Source organism: Onychostruthus taczanowskii, unplaced genomic scaffold (genome assembly GCF_017590055.1).
Source record: "Onychostruthus taczanowskii isolate IOZ18803 unplaced genomic scaffold, ASM1759005v1 scaffold30, whole genome shotgun sequence".
Taxonomy (NCBI): domain Eukaryota; kingdom Metazoa; phylum Chordata; class Aves; order Passeriformes; family Passeridae; genus Onychostruthus; species Onychostruthus taczanowskii.
The window spans coordinates 3,499,335-3,514,295 of NW_024500350.1; the positions used below are offsets into that span (position 1 = coordinate 3,499,335).

Sequence of the window (14,961 nt, forward strand, 5' to 3'; positions counted from 1 at the left end):
CCACTTTTACTGGATAACTAAAAAGGCAAAGGGTATGTTAGTTAGAAGGGGTTTTTATGGCTTAGAGCAAAGGATAAACCCACCTCAAACAAGATGTTTTTTCCAAGAATAAAGATACCACAGGCAAACAAGACTACCAATGCTGCAAGTAGAAAAATCATCCACTGCAGAATTTTCCACTGCAACAAAACTGAAAAACAACTTCTAGCTTAAAATGTAACATACTAACTTTTAGTGATGGGAGAATAGTAACATGAATACGGTAATTATAGTAGTTATGATAGGCTATAGGTAAAAGTTAAGGTATAGACTGGTTCTTCTGTATTAAGATGCTCAGCAAAGAAAATTATATAATGCACTGTAACCAAAATTAAAGGGTCTTCAGGCTTGTCTGCAGCTGGAGCTGACAGCTGTAGCACAGGCTCTGTTGCCCACAACCCTGGACTGCTGTGACATCTTGGATGTAAAAAAGCCTCCTGGAGTCCTCCATCCCTCGTTACAGCTCTTACACGTTCTGACAATTATAGTATTTTTCTCAGTAGCTTTAAGTTTAGGCCTGTTTAGCAAATTTTTTTTTCATTCATGTTCTGCTAGGCATCTACCTGAGTAATGCAACTCAGGAAGGCTGAAATATCTTGAAATCAGGTGATTATATTCTACAGGTTTCTTTCCCTGCTGTCACTATGAGGAACTAAACATGCACAATAGACTGGAGTGTGTCTGACAGCCCAAACCAATCTCAAGTACATCTGAAAAGCTACTTTATGCTACATCAATATGTAATTAAGCTCCAGGCCTGTAGATTTTCACAACCATTTCAGTGCCAGAAATGTGTGGGCTGAAATACTTAATCTCATTTGCACTAGAATTCTTAACAAGGCAATCAGCATTTTGGGAATTTCAGATGACTGTCAGGTTGTAACAGTTCTCACAACAGTAAAAGTAGTTGATGATAGGTCAAATCTACAGATCCTCAGGAATAGCTCACATAACAGCCAAGCAATATTTTCTACTATTATGAGAAAACAAGGATCATGTAGCAGTTTTTTTGATGCATTCATGATAAAACTCAAAGCACTACTTTACCTTATAAGATATAGCTAATACACATCAAGTAATGCATATTAATCTCAATCACACTGAAAAGATACTGCACAGAATCCTTTCAGCTGCCTCTTGATTATTTATCATTTACTAAATCTCAATGAAGTCCAGTTATTTAATTATTTTTTACTCATAGTTTGTTTACTAAACAAAAATCAGTGACAACGGCACGTAGTGGCTTCCTGTGTTAATCTACTCTAAAATCTGATCTAAAATTGTAGAAATGCTATTACCTAGAAGTGCTGCAACAGATAAATTATTTCACCCAGTTAACAGTAATACTTTTCAGTCCCTTTCCCTTTTCTACATACAGAACACTCACAAAGCAGCATCATGTTGGTTTTACTGAGAGAAACCAGCAATGTCATCAAAGGGATTTCTTCCCTGAAAAACAGTCACGGTCTTTGGATGATGGATTAACAGAAACCTTTCTGCACTTCACAATAATGTCATGTTGAGTACTTGCCAATTGAAAATCTTTGCAATGAAAACAAATTGACACAAAATATCTTCCCAAATCCAACTATATTAATTCTAGTGAAAAAAAAAATTTAAGGAAATCTAAAATTTTAAAATTACACTTACCAGGAACAAAGCTTCCCTGGACCACCTCCTTATAAGCCCACCAGCCTTCATGGATTTTTGGTGAATTTTGTTGAGCTAGAAAGAAATAATCAAAGAAACTATAAAATTAGGGCAAAACACAGGACTTAATTAGCTAAACTTTAGGAACTTTAAACAGGGTACTATTCCTCTACAGAAGAGTCACTCAAATTCCTAGGTGATCTTTACTCAATCTACAGAATCATGCTATGCATATGTATCTTGGAGAACTTTGTCCCTGTTCATCACACAGTAAAATACACTCTGCTTTCGAAGACTTGATCATGAAACTTAACAATTCAGGTAGAAAATGAGGATTTATAGCACTACCAGTGGCTTCTGTGCCCTCTATAAAGTTAATATGGGATAAAAATGCCGAGAAAAAGAGTGCTTAGTAGTCAATACCTGAGTCCAAGTTGTCTGACTGAAAAGCAGTTTCTGCCCTTCCTTTCCTGAGTTTCCCAGTGATCTTTCACTTTGCATGCGAAGAAGTGGCAGAGTGAACCACAGCCAATAATATCTGTGTCTGTCACTGCTTCATGTCATCCCACGAGCTCTGAGTTCCAAAACCAGGCCAGAAAGGCACAGCCCACAGCTTCCCCAGCATTGGCTCAGGTTCCAGTGCTGAGGCAGGAATTTGGTTTTTTCCACCTTCTCTGTCTGTGTTGGTGGTTTTTCACGAACAGAATGGGACTGCTGGGATACATTCCTTGAGATTTTACTGCAGCATCAGTCTCATTATATGGTTGAGACAATAGAAAGAGGGCAATAGCTCACATCTTGCCAGCAGCAGCCAAAAATTTATTTGTTGCAGAGCATTTTAAAAACTTTCTAGCCAATAGCGTATTGCTAAAGCTTACAGACAATTGTTCTAGGCAATCACTAAAAGCACATGTACACCTGCTTCACAAAATGCTTGCTTGTATGCTCTCTATTAACAATACACAGTACTTCATTATTAAGCTAAAAACCTCCAATTATCTTGCGAAACATATTTTTCTACAGTCTTAAGATCTATCTTAGCCAAGTCTAAAACTCAAGCTATTGTTTTGTGTCCTGGCTTACTGTACTATTGTAACTTTTTCTACCTTCAGACTTTGCAGCTGCAGCTAGTTCCAAGTTTTCTGTTCTTTCTGTTTCCAAGGCCTGCTTTTACAGCCTTCTGGAAATCTTTTTACCTTTACTATTTCCCATATTTCCCCCTCTTGGTACAACCACAAAGAAACTCTCTTAACTTTGTTTCTTATTGACTACGTTGCATTACAAAGCTCTACTACAATACATATTTCTTTTTGCTTGCTTCAGGCACCTCTCTTACTTGCTTTAAGCATTACTATTTTACACCACAGCAATTTTTAATGCTATAAAAGATCTATTCAAAGGGTATAACTCAAATCCGACTGTAGTTACTATTTATGGTTGTAATAAGTCTCACCCATTAAAGCCTGTCTATATGTCTACACTTGTATCCACTATCTCTGTAAGATCTTGAGAACTTTCTGTGATTTTATTTCCTACATCTCTCTTTTGTACAATAAAAACTTATTTGATTTGTCCATCATTTACTGCACACATCAAAGTATATAAGGTGCCTCTACTAGTACCACCACTAAAACTACTAACATATACAAACCTATTTTACAAAGTTCCCTTAACTAAGGTGTAAAGCTCCATCCTTTGAACAAATCATCTAACCATGATTCACCGTCTTCTTTCATTTGAGCTGTTAGATCTTTCAGCTTTGGTGGATAGATTAGAATGGTCAAGCAGATTCACACAACACAATCCTTCAAATTCCTCACAACCATGTCCATAAGCCAGTAAAAGAAAATCAATTACTGCTCTATTTTGAAGGGTAGCATGTCTAACACTGCTGATGTCTGTCAGCATATCACTGATTGCAATGATGTGGCATTGGTTTACTCAGCCTACACATAACTCAATCTAACTGTTTCAATGCCACGGCAGAAGCAATTTGGGGTAGAAGTAAACCTGCTGAAACTCTTTTCATAGCTTTCCAGGGCCTAAAATCACTGTTACAATTTTCTTCATATTGATAGACAACTTTTTCCTCTATGTTTTTTCTTAATGACTGTCTTAGCACCAGGTGCTAGTACAATAAGTTGTCCAATACTATATGGACCACCCTCATGGCATGATGGAATATCTTTTCAAGCCCTATCTCCACAAATGAACCAATATCCTTTTGGTAATTGTTGTGGATATTGGTCAACCCTGGAAACTCCACTCCAGCTGGCTGAGTAATTACACCAAAAACTCGAGTTCCTGTAAGCAGGGTAATTGGGAGTGACACTGTGTTTCAGAGGATCATTCTCTCACCAATTGCTATCTGAAAATGTAAGAGAGAAATTAATTGTTAAGGAACCAAGAATCTCCAATTCCTGGGGTTCAGAAGGTGCTTCAGGAAGTTCTTTGGTCCAAATGTCCCAATCAGCTACAGCATTGCTTGCCTTTGGCAACCTCAGCTGATTTAATATTAAGTTGCTTTTTGGTCAAGGAATCATAATGTCTAGGTATCAGACAATCTTTTATGGGTACACCCAATAGACAGGTTGAAAAAGGCTTTTCTGAGTTCGAATTGGACAGGCATATGGTGTCCAAGCCTGCTGCCTTGGCTAAGGTCACCCAAACATTTGTTTTTGGCTGTTCCACAGGAAAAATCTGCACTGCAAGAAGTTAGCAAAGCTAGCCAGCACCAGCATAACACTTGATTTCGCTCCATACCTTTCGTGAGCTATTTTTTGGCAAAAGATTTTCTCATATGTTTCAGCTTACAAATTCTGGAGCACCCACACCTGTTCCCCCTCTTCAGCCACCCAGGTAACTTGGCAAAAACTTGCTTGTGACTGGTGTCTCTGACATGCAGCTCTTTCACAGTGTGAGAGAATCTGGGAGCACAGTGCAGGAACACAAGAAAAGTTTTCTCTGATCAATATTCTGAAGGTTGTAGCAACAAAAAGCCTAAGCTTTGCATGAGGTTTGCCCCGGTAAGACTTGTTGCCTAAATGACTTCTCCAAAGTCCCGAAAAGCCAAAAGCAGAAATTGGTCATGTTTGCTGCTCTTTGTCATCGCTTCTCTTTGTCTTTAAATTGGAATTCGAGCAAATTTTGTGGTCAAAATGTAAAGTCACTATTAATTGGAGATATTTTCAAAGGGCACACAGACATACATTCAGCTGATCTCCATAGGAGCGAAGAGCTGATATACCAGTATGTTCTGCCTTCACCTGTGGTTTGCTTGATATGTTCCTATTTAGAGGAACTCTCCCTGAGCTACAGAAAGCTCAAGTTACCTTGTGCATCATTTGACTTACATTTTGGGGTTGTCTTCTTTTTAAGACACTCTCAATCTCTTTCACTAGGGCCAAATTTTTTTTTTTTTTTACATAAATTTGCAGTTACAGAAGATGCTGGATTTAGCAGCTTATTGCTGCAGTTTCAATTCTAAATCACATATTATTTACGAAAAACACAATTACCCTGGGAAAAGTTCCAGCAGTGTAATAAAAATTGTTGCTGTCATTAGAAATTATGAAGAGGATGTGAAATTCAGGCTAAAAGGGATACAAGATAAAGACCATCATACTGTTCTATCAAGTTACAAAACAGTATTTATGATTTAACTGACTGTACATTGCAAGAACAAAAGTAAAACTTATGTTAATTAAATGTACTTTTTAAAATCCAACCATGCCAGTGGGCTGGGGTACATGTGGATGCAGATTTCTCATTGCAGGACTGATGTTGTTCCACTAACTGAGTAGTGATGTGTTACACTGAAGGGACTCTTCCACTGTGCACCCTTTGCAGTCTGCAGATGAAATTGTCCTCATATTTTAGTTTTTATAACATTGCCTGGAGAACTCCAACTGTGCATGGCTTAGTTGTGCTAGACCACACTGTACAAACATTTGCAAAATGGCAAATCCCAACTCACAATCAAAATATATCAGCAGAAAATTGTTACTATCCGGTCTGAACTGCAATTTTTTTTTTTTAATCTCAACACTTGCTTTCATGTCCTCAACAGGAGAAGTTCTTAAAGATTCCAAAATGGCAGTAGGAGAAGATACTAAAGAGTCCAAACAAAGCAGAGCCATAAGTCTTCTACTTAAAATTTCCCAGGAAATTACACTGCATTAAAGTGCATCTTGTAGTCATACACACAGCTCAAATCGGTTCAGCCAGGAAGAGGCAGATGCATTTTAGAAGTAGCTGAAAAAAATAATATATATTTAGAGAGGTAAAAGTAATCTAAGAATTCAGGTAGGATGGATATTTTCAAATGCAGCTGCCTAATATCAGCATTCATCAAAATGTATATAATTGAAAAATATATTGCTTTCCCCCACTCTGGGGCAATCTGAATGATACATGCCAGGTCCAGAAGACTTGGAGTTTATATTAAACCAAAACTGAAATATGCTGGCTCTGCAGTTCTGCTTCAGTGGGTTACCCCAATACTTACAATAGCTAATTCCAAAAGGAAGAGCAGGAAAAAATATTTTGATGACATTTTTTCATATCTGCTTCATTAGTATGGAACAGGCTGCATGAAATGAGCAAGAAAACTAGATTATCAAAGCTCTGTACTAAATAATTGGATGCCAGTGCAGTTGCTTCAGCTATCAGAAAAGAGCATGACCTGGCATCACTCTGCACATTCCTCAGACATCAGATCCTTATGTCTCCAATTCACATGAAAATGAAACACAGGAAATACAATACCAAACTAAGATGTTGTGCCCTATATCTATATCTAAGGTAGAGCAAGAGCTACACTAGCAGCACTATTGATGCACAGAGAACTGAGTCCACTGAGGAAACCCAGAGGCAAGGCAGGTGGGGTTGTGAGGAGGCAGTTCAGTGACAATCTCCAGTGCTGTGCTATTTTCTGAACCCTGAAACCTCAACATTTTATAGCAGTCTAGACAAAACATCCTGCAAAGTAATGCAGAGAGTGACTGAACACAGATTTCCACTCTGCAGTGCATGTGAAATCCAGCTTGGTGCTGAAGATTTACTTGGATGGAGCCTACAGGGACTTTACTTAAAAAGTGAAAAGATTTACAAAGCTCTCAGTTCTCTGAATGCAGAGGAAGAGGTAAGGCCAGGGAGAAAAGTTTGTCTTCCAGAAATTTCTAAACCATCACTCCAATCTGTCTTATGCAAGTGGGCAAGAGGACTTATGAAAGGGGGAAAAAGCTGTTCCCTATTTTTGAAATATAATCGGACCCATACCTGGATTAGTAATGGTACAATGGAATATAAATTTAGAATGAACAGCCATATGGACAATCCTTGCTGGGAATCCTATCTGGGACACTCACACCTGATGCACATACAACACAGGCTCTCTGCAATTGGTGTATTAATACCCATCTGACAGAATGGCTCTGTGCCTGAGTAAACAGGTTCAACCTTATGGCTCAAGGATTGTTGCCAAGGAAATGGATTCTTCCTATGTGCCATCTCATGACACATGAAAATAGCAAAATTCTCTCAGCATCCTTCTGATTTCAGTTAAACTACTGTACTTCTTCCTGCAATTCTCCCACCCAAGGACCATATAAAGAGACATGTGGTCTCTCTGTGTGGCCTCTGACACTGCTGTGGTCCTACCAGAACACTGCAGCTCCTCCATGGCAGCTCCTTGTTGACAGGGGGAGACAAAAGGTCTAGAAAGAAATCCTCTATTCCTAAAGACTGTTAAATATCTTAAAAAAAACAAAAAACCCCAAAACTTCCACTTGTGATACCTCCAAGGCTCCTGCTTTTACCACTAAAACCCAGAGTATGGCTTTTGCTTCCTAGAAACACTGTTGGTTTAGCAAGGCATGAAAATAAACAAGCTCCTCTGAACAGACACTGAAGGTTACCTGCACAAGGAGCTCTGCAACAACCATTTTTAGCAGCAGCACTGTATTCTGCCATTAGCAGGAACAGTCCAAAATGACAAAATTGTCCAAGTGCTCGAGGATACTGAATGACCTCCATTTGTGCAGTGTTCCCTCCTCTAGCACAGAAATCTCTGGTATCTGAGATTAGTAGCTCTGCTGATACAGCACCATTATGTCAGATCTCTTTCAATAAGCTGCTGCAGAGGAGACAGGATATTTATTTGGAGCTCATATGACATGTTGCTTTCATTCTGTCAGATTACTGTAGGTATGTCTCATTGTGGAGCATAAAAATTACAGGCTAAATTCTGCAAATTGTTGCACATTCTTTTTTCCTAGTGCTTCCATGCACAGGGCAACAGCATTATATAGGATCATAAAAATGCACAGTAAATGCAAACAGCAAAGGTGCCAATGCCCCATAAAGTCAGCAGTTAACTCTCTCTAGCTTAGAGGCTAAAGTGAGTAGCCTCATGTTTCAAAAAAGAAAAGCTCTTACTGGGTGAGTAAATGTATTTTAAAATGATCAGACAGCATTGTATTGGATACCAGGTACCAGATGCAGATGCTGCACAGCACCTGCAGGAATACCTGCACAGCATTTGCAGTGCTAAGAAGTCTTCATCTTGCTGGAATGCTGATGTTGACATAACAGAAAATGCTGCAGCGAATACAGAACACCCCTCAGTAAATATGCTTATTTGCAAGATATAAAAAAGCCATTCTACAATTAATTATTTACATGAATCATAGAAAGGCTTTTATCTGATGGCACCATATATGTCGTTCACATCTGAGCCTGAGCCAAGAGTAGAACCCTGCCAGATCAGAATTCTCCATTCACTTTACTGCCATTTCACACAGATGAAAAATGCTAGGCTGGGGAGAATCAGGCTTGCAGCAGTTAGGAAAAGATCTTTCTTCACCTGGATTTTATTGATCTGAGCTCTTCTGATTGCTGTATCAATTATTGTGCAGGTTTATCTCATCTTACATCACAGAAGTTTTGCTTGTGATAACCTGACTGGTATTGCCCTGGCAGTAAATATATGACAATATTTTTATAATTTTTATCATTTATACCCTTCTGCGTAGTTATGAGATCAAAAATAAAACCAGCTGCAACTATGAGCCATTAGTTTCATAATAAACTTAGTGTAACCTTAAGTCATTGCTAATGCTTTGATAGGAAACTCACACAAAAATTGCAGAGGGTCTGCTATAAGAAAAATAAAATCCTCAAATCTGTGATTCCCATAGTGAACACTGCAAGTGAAAGATATATTTACATGGCATTAGGTGCTGGTGTGATCTTCACTTGGAAACCTTATCCTGGTTCTCTCCCAGCCAGCATAAGCCTATTGCTTTAGCTATTTAACGCTACTCGATTTTCCATCAGAGTTCCACAGTTCACTCTGAGCAGCTTCCTCACACTCAAGGTGTCTTAGTCAGTCACTGACAAGTAATCCAAGACAGCTGTGCCTAATGGCAGAGATTAAAATTAGGGGAATTTTCCTGCAGTGTTTCAGAAGATCATGAGTCCTAACAGAAATGTAGTCCTGCAGATAACAGGACAGGGCAGTTTAAAACAAAATAAAAATAAAAGCTGTAAGAAAACTTTTAATTATTTTTGCTGAACTCCATTTCCACAATCTTACGCAACATGTGCTTTGTAATTATTTTAAGTAGTTCTGATTACTGAATTTTACATGGCTATTTTGTGCACTGTTAAACCCAAGGGTAGGTTACCTAAAATTTGGAGGGAAGACAGACTTGCTCAATGTAAAATATAACTTTCAACACCTTCAGTCATACAAGTACCAGCTTTTGGCTCACACCAACAAACACCTCTTAAAGCAAATAGGATAAAGTGGACCTGGCAGTAGGGGAACTAAGCAGATGCAGTAAGCTGAAGATTCGGCCCTCTGTAATTAATATTTAGTTTGTTTAAAACAAGTCTGTACATAATTGCAGCTGTATATGTTTTTTATGCAGCCTTTTTATATTAACAGACCCTAACAACACACATTTCAGACACTAAATAAAGCATCATTTATAGATGAGTAGCTATATGACAAGAAAGGCTGGCCTGCTTATGAATCTCACAGCCCACACTATGAGCATCAGCATACGCTGAGGGAGGAGAAACAAAACAAAGGATTACAAAGGCACCAATAAATAAAATGCTTTCATAAGCTAGGCCAGATTTTTTTTCTTTTTTCCCTTTTTTTTTTTTTTCTGGATAACATTTTGCTCAGAAAGCATGCAAATGCTCTTTCATTAAGTTAATACTTTCCAATTCCATAAATCCTTCTTCCTCCATCCCCATGTGTAAAAGCTCTCACTGCTGCTGTGAATTCCAAGCAGTACTCAACACAAGAAAAGCGGATGTGACCTGATTTTATCACATCTGAGGGCAAAAGTAAGGCACTACCATTGGAACTCTGCTCTGGCACAGAGACTTGACTGTTTTGTCTATTTTCTATTTATGGTGATTTTGTTTTCTGATAAGATTCCAATTATAAACCCCGGCCAGAGTTAGATTTCACACAGGCAGGCTCATATGGATGCAGGGAGCAGTGACAATGTGGTGTTACAGTATAACAAAGCAAACTTGCACCTGCCCGTCCCCTGTAGCTGGCCTTTGAGGAGGGTAGAAATAAAATTACTGAACAACTTCTTCTGACCTCTGAATATTATCAAATGTGTTGAAATAAGCTATCTGTGAGCAGGAATAACTCCCAATAATGTTTATGAAGAACACCCAACTGGACATGAAACTCTCCACCACTAACTCAATTTGTAGAATACCAAACATCCCTATAAAGCTGCTTTCCTTTTAATATGACTAAAACACATGTTCAGGAGTTAGACCACATAATGTAAAAGACGGTGTTCACCCTCTCCAAGAACTTTCTGGAGTACTAAGGAAGCATTACACAATGTAATTTGCTTCAATTTTTAAAACAATACATGTTCTGTGTTTTCTTCTTTGGCAAAATTTCACTTCTGAAACAACTGAGAGACAGGGAACTTCTGTATTGCTGTCTGGGGAAGTTGAGCAGCTCTGAGTGAAAGAATACCAAAGGTTTTATCTAGAGATTACTACCAACTAGGGGGATGCAAGTCTCTGCTTCCTCAGGTCCCATTCATATTTATGGGGTTCGTATTACTTTTGAAGGAGGCACTGCTCATTTCCTTCTTTGGCACAAGAGTCAAAATTTCTCCAGAGCTGAAGAGCTGAAGTACTATAAGAAATAAAAGCAATTAAAATATTGCTGGGGGAAAAAATGCAGCTGTATAGCAGCAAGTGGAACATAATATTGATTGCAAGGAGTGGGGGATTCAGCACCTTTCACCTCAGTCGCTGATGGCAAACTCAGGGCTTCAGCAGACCCAAACCACATTTACAAAATTTGGCTGTCTTGGTGTTTCCCCGAGTCTCTGATGGGAGCATCAGCACACCCACCAGCCTATTCTGTGTTGTGTTAATTCCTCTCCCTTGAGTTGTTTAATTATGTGTAGATATAAAGTCTGAAAAGCTCTATAAAATAATGCAATAACAAGCAGCAAGGTATCTTGTGATACCAACTTCACAGCAGCTCATACTTTTCATCAGACTGCACACCCACCACTCCCACAAATTATCAATTTCTGCATGGTTTTGGGACACTCAGCAACTTCAAAGAAATGGCCTCAATATCCTTGAGGCTTTAAAGTTCGATGCATTATTAATGTTCAATTAATAGGGTTTCCTCTAAAAGGAAACCACTGAGTTCCTTCCTGAGCAGCACATACAAGTATCGATGTCTCATTGGTTTCTGCCCCCAGCTGCTCTCTGCACTCTCTAAACACAGAGTTACTCATCAGGAGTAGCACAAACAATTGGGCACTGTCCTGTTAGCTGCCACAGGCATGGGGTTTTCTTGTTGTTTTCCCAAATCTCTCACTTCAGGAAAGACAAATTATTTCTTCGTCAGTCTTCGCATGAAAGGGCTGTGTCCAGAATTTAAGTATTCATTAATGCTTAGGCAGACTCAAGGGGTAAAAATCAAGGTCTTTCAATTAACCTCAGAAATAATGGTATGGTATCAGTATTAGGTGCTTGATCCTAGAAAATGCACATAGCCTAGAATCCCATGGAATTCTACAGCACGTGGAAACTTGCAGTCCATAATGCGATATGGAAACATTTCAAAGAGATTCATATTATACAGAGAATTCAAAATGCTTAAGCAATACTATTATGACTATTTCCCATGGTTTTGACAAGGGACATAAGTGAAAAAGAGGAAGGGTGCCTTCAATGTCCCTAGAGGACTCAGCAGAACTAGGAGTGGCAGTTTGTGGGTCTTGTGCAAACTTTACTCGAGTCAAAAAAAACTGATGCCCATGCCTGAGACAGGTAGAGGCCTTTTCTCCTGGTTGACACCCAAGCAAAAGCAATGTGACAAACATCACCATCCTTCAAAAGCTAATGGCAAAGGGGAAGCAAAATTATTTTGAATATACTGACCTGTATTCAGAGTCCCAGATTTTCAGTCATGCTGGGGCTGACAGGGCACTAATCCAGATCATCTCACAGCTCACTGGACAACCTAAATCCTCAGCACTTAAACTTGATGTCCTGGAGTTTTCTGAGATCATCAAGTAAAAAAAAAATGTTTTTCTGGCCATATGAGAGGGACCAATCTGATTTTTATTTATGCTTCAACATATGTTACATATGAAGTGAAGAATTCCTGTAAGGGGCTGTACATGCGCTGTTAGCCCTGTCCCTGGGGAAGGTTCTCCTGGCAGCCAGTCCAGGGAGAGGAGGCTTCCACGATGGGGCTGTGAGTGACCCCCACACTGGCCGGTGGGGCAAAAAATGCCTGGATGCCCAGGAAAAAAGGGCCGTCAGAGGAGACTTGGCAAATAAAACCAGTTAACTGCGACACAAGCAGGGAGCCAGTTTCTTCGCGTTTCTTGGAAGGAGCGGGGTCTCGCGTGGACGGTTAGCTTGGGTCTCCTCCCTCCCTTGCCTTTTCCTCTCTGCGGTCCTGCTTCTTCCCTGACTGTCTTCCCTGTCCACACGTCATGCCCTGTTTCAGCACTTCTGCAAGGCAGCTCCTTGCCATGATGCCCTGGAGCTCTGCTACTTCCCCAACGGAGCGGAGCCTGCCTGCACCCAGACATGGCCTCCGCCACCGCATTTCCTGCATTGCCCACCAGCAGCAACTTTGCTTAATTTAAATTTACAACACAAGATGAAGGTTAGGAAAGCAGAGAAGAAAATTAAGTAGCCTCATCAACACCTCAATCCACTCACCAACCTTTAGCCCAAATGAAGAGTAACCTTGGTGGATAAAATGGAGCACACTTTTTACTTCTAGCTGTTTACCCTATACAACCAATAATGTTAGGATGAGAAGTTATCCAAACCCAGAAGAAAGGGAAGAGCAGCTTTTTTTCTAAAACAAGAGATGGGAAATGATTACGGAAAAACTGAACCTGCAGTGGAGGAACTGAGGAACAGGAGGAAAAGAAATTCTAGTCAGAACAGCTGCCCGGATAAGGCAAGACAGATAAGAAAATAACATGTTTTGTCTATCCCAGTTGCCAGCCATGTTGTGTGTCAACATTCCAATTAATTAATTTCTGCTTAGATATTACAGTGATGGCACCCATACCAATTACCTAAACATACAGCTTCTACAGTCCCATATTTGGGACTATTTTCAAAAGACATTCCTAAAAATTGTACCTGCTTGGAAGCACTGTTTGTCCTGCTGGTCAGGAAAAGATGTGAAAGAACTCTTTTTCAATACTATTTTTTACTTTGTCATGTTCCCGACCTTGCCTCATTTAATTTATAAAAGTACTAAACAGTTGTCAATCTATTAATAGAAATAGATTTTAACCTTAAAAAACACAACTACAAAGCAACAGTACAAAACAATATACTCTAACAGCAGTAACTCCTAGAGGCCCAGTACACACAGTATTTCAAAATACCAGAAATAGAGGAAATGTCCTTGAATTGAGGCCAATTCAGAGCAGTGTTATTTCTTTCAGTTAAGATCCTTACTGTACTCCTGATCAGAGAATGCTTCAATGAACAAAGCAGGATAACAACCCTGGCAAGTTCATTGCTGTGCAGCTGCCTGCAGAACGCACTACAAGCCCTGGAGACACAGCCAGCCCCCATACCTGATTATCCATAAAAAAAAAAAGCCTGCTGAGCCTCCCTCATATGCTGAGCACTGTGGATGAGAACACAGAACAATGAGATATGCATATCTACAGATCTACTTCCTAAACAGTGTCTCCTGTACTCACCTCCTTCCCCACTTTTCAGCCTTTCCCACTCAAGCCTTGGATTTACAGATAAAGAAAAGGTTGGAGGTACAAATGAAAAAGCCAAAGAAAGGGTGGAAAGGCACGCAGAAGTCAGTAATGATGCTGACGGGAGAAGTCTGATTCCAGTTACTTCCAGTTCTTTGACCTTCGAACTAGAATATACTGAATTTTATGCATAGTATCTCAGCCAGCCTCAGAAATCTTCAAGCCCACTTGAAAAAACCTCCTGAATGCTAGGCAAACTACTCAGGAGATTAGCAGTTTCTCAAAAAAAAATATTTGGAGTACTGAAATTAATCTATAATAAACAATATATATATATATATATATATATATATATAGCTTGTGTCAACACAAAACAAGGAAGTTTGACATTAGCCTCACAGATATTAAAATTGTCAGGAGACATTGAACTAATTCATCATGGCTCTGCCCCTGGCATAAATTCCTGCTGAGCTGTTCATGAAACTCTACAGTGACCACCAGGGAAACCCAGTGAGGGTTGAAGAATCCTGCACACAAGCAGAGTCCACCATCTCTGGCTGAGTGACCATACAATTACGCAACAAACAATACTATTGATTCTGTAAATTTGATTTTGAGACCTGTTAGGCAGAGTCTTAGGGTCAAAACTGAATGACAGAACTGGCAAAGATCTCACACAAGGGTCATTTACCCAGTTTTCAACTTCATCCCAGGCCAGTTTCACTGCAACTGGCATGAGGCAAAGCCAGGTTTTCCCTCAGCTACACAGGAAACTCGGCACAGTAGCAGAAGATGCCAACTGACATCACGCTACTCAGAGTCATCCCCACCCTTCCACACATGATTGGAGCTGATCCAGCCACGTACCTAAAAGGAATCATGTATTTTCTTAAACCCTTATGGTACTTGTATGTGGCATATGTTTGTTTTTTTCCCCAACACAACTCTGTGCAGCAATATGTTGATAAGACTGCTTTTTTTTTTTTTTTTTTTTTTAGCCCCACAG

At 39.5% G+C, this 14,961-nt stretch overlaps 1 long non-coding RNA gene across 1 annotated transcript in view; it reads right to left on the reverse strand.

Moving 5' to 3' along the window:
• Window positions 1-14,961, reverse strand: part of LOC121338346 — a 74,112-nt gene that overhangs the window by 35,584 nt on the left and 23,567 nt on the right. Inside the window, exon 3 of the long non-coding RNA XR_005953020.1 lies at window positions 1,690-1,764. This is a non-coding gene — a long non-coding RNA (uncharacterized LOC121338346). The remainder of the gene's footprint in view (window positions 1-1,689; window positions 1,765-14,961) is intronic.